Source organism: Crocodylus porosus, unplaced genomic scaffold (assembly GCF_001723895.1).
Source record: "Crocodylus porosus isolate Cpor-Errol unplaced genomic scaffold, CroPor_comp1, whole genome shotgun sequence".
Classification (NCBI taxonomy): Eukaryota; Metazoa; Chordata; order Crocodylia; family Crocodylidae; genus Crocodylus; species Crocodylus porosus.
In genome coordinates, this window is record NW_017728931.1 from 80,641,792 (window position 1) to 80,643,918 (window position 2,127).

At 49.9% G+C, this 2,127-nt stretch overlaps 1 long non-coding RNA gene across 1 annotated transcript in view; it reads right to left on the bottom strand.

Moving 5' to 3' along the window:
- LOC109315523 overlaps positions 1 to 1,306 on the bottom strand; it is a 42,266-nt gene extending 40,960 nt beyond the window's left edge. The window contains exon 1 of the long non-coding RNA XR_002102527.1: positions 1,195 to 1,306. This is a non-coding gene — a long non-coding RNA (uncharacterized LOC109315523). The remainder of the gene's footprint in view (positions 1 to 1,194) is intronic.
- Positions 1,307 to 2,127: the final 821 nt, after the last annotated feature.

Sequence of the window (2,127 nt, forward strand, 5' to 3'; positions counted from 1 at the left end):
CACGTCCCCCCACATCTTAGTGTCATCAGCAAATTTGAACAGGGTGCTTTTTACCCCCTCGTCCAAATCTCTGATGAAGATGTTGAACAGTGCTGGCCTGAGGACCGAGCCCTGCAGAACCCCACTGCCCACGTCCCCCCAGGTTGAGAAGGACCCATCCACTACCACCCTCTGGGTGCGGCTCTCCAGCCAGTCTGATCCCGTAAATGGCAGTTCTTATGTAAGCATCCAAGCAAAACTGATTAGTCTTTTCTTACTGTGTGGGAACTGAAATCTTCCCACTAAAAACACTCTGCTTCCACCCTATAAAAAAGCCAAACCACACATACCCTTTTTCATGATAAAAGAACCCTTTTAATTTTTTTTGATGAACTCTGCAGCCAAAGTGGAATTAGCAGGGTCTTTAAAGTGTTCTGCTAACCTGATTTTGCTTTGATCAGGTACCAGAGTGTGCCTGCAGCTAATGCAGCATTGCAATGTACTGAGCTTCAAAGGGGATAAAACAAGGGTCTGTCTGAGCAGTGCTATGTAGAGTTATGAAAAGCAGGGAGACTCATCTAAGTAGCTGTGTGAAGAGGTATAGGGTAAATATTTTTCATACCTACCAGCTATTTCCTAGACATCTGCTCACCATTAAATTAACAACAAAATAAATACAATCTCACAAAAAAAAAAATATTTCTGTAAATACTTCTGCTTGATAACTAATTAAACTGTGGTCAGCATTTACAAATTCATTTCCTGCCAAGTTAGCAATATCACCCTCTGCATAGCTGGAATCCTGTAATGCTGAATCGATTTTTACAGGACAAGAGTAAAATGTGGCCACTGTCTTCTCCTAACCTGACTGGTTACAGAGCTCAGCACCTCTGGAAATGATGCCTGATCCTGAAAATGCATGCATATTGTATATAGCAGCACTGAAGTCCATGGAACGTCTCACATGCATAAAGTTAAGCCTGTGCAAAAGTGTTAGCAGAACTGGCTGCAAACTAAACCAAGCTATCCGAAGACTAACAAAAAGATTAACTCACACAGTAGCTTTAGAACATTAAGAAGAAAAAAGAAAAGACCCCCATACAACTACAATACTTATTACTTACAAGTGGTACTGTTTATGTTTTGAACATCTGAAATAATGATAATGTAACATACTGCTAATGTGGGCTCACCAGAATAGCTTGAGATACTTACCCTGGGCTAGAAACAGTGCCAGTGAACTCCGAGCGACCCCAAGCCTGGAGCAGGGGAGTCCTGCCCCGTGGAAAAGGAGAAGCCAATGGAAAGAAGGGGTTTTCAATCCCCTCATTCGCATGGAAGGGGGAAGGCTGGGTTTGTGGGCCAGCCAGGTGGCCGGTTCGCAAGCCAGGGAGGGACTGCCAGAGGGGATAAAAGCAGCAGCTGAAGTGGGGGCTGCTGACAGTGACTCCAGGGAATGATGCAGGAGGCCTAAGAAGAGCTGGGGTGAGCTGACCCGGCAGAGGGAGCAGAGAGACCCCTCTGAAGAGCCTTGAAGGCTGTGGGAGACGAAAGCAGCGGCAGGCGGCTGTGCCTCCAGCCCTGCAGCAGAGGGGGAGCAGCGGCCAGGGCTTGGGGCGGAGAGCTGGTGCCCCAACGCCCCATCACAGTGTGCTGGATGTGCCAGGTGTGCAAGAGACTGGGGGTGGCAATCAGCCCCACTCTCCACTGGAGAAGAAGCAGCAGCCAGGAGTGCAGGCGGCATCGTTATATGGAGCATGGAGCTGGGCGGGTGAGTTGAGGAAACTCCTCACCCTCCCCAGAGAAGTGGGACAGCAGCAGACAAGGCACTGGGATCCTGAGGAGTGGCAGACCATCAAGACAAGGGTCCCCGGGAGCTTGGGGCACAGGCCAGCACTCGGAGCAGGACTGGTGAGCCGCAAGGCATGTGGGGTGCCCGGGCAGTCATCTGGAGCAGGGGTTTAGAGCAGCAACCCCTGGGAGCTGCCTGTGCTGCTGACCCTCTGCCACTGACTGTCCCAGAGGGGACCCAGTTCTGTCCCTTATACTGTAGCTGATTGCCATGGCATGGAGTCCCTAAGCTTTGTGCTTGGGTCATGCTGATTGCCGCAGGAGCCTACTCCGTTGCTTGTTGCTTGCCTTTTTGGT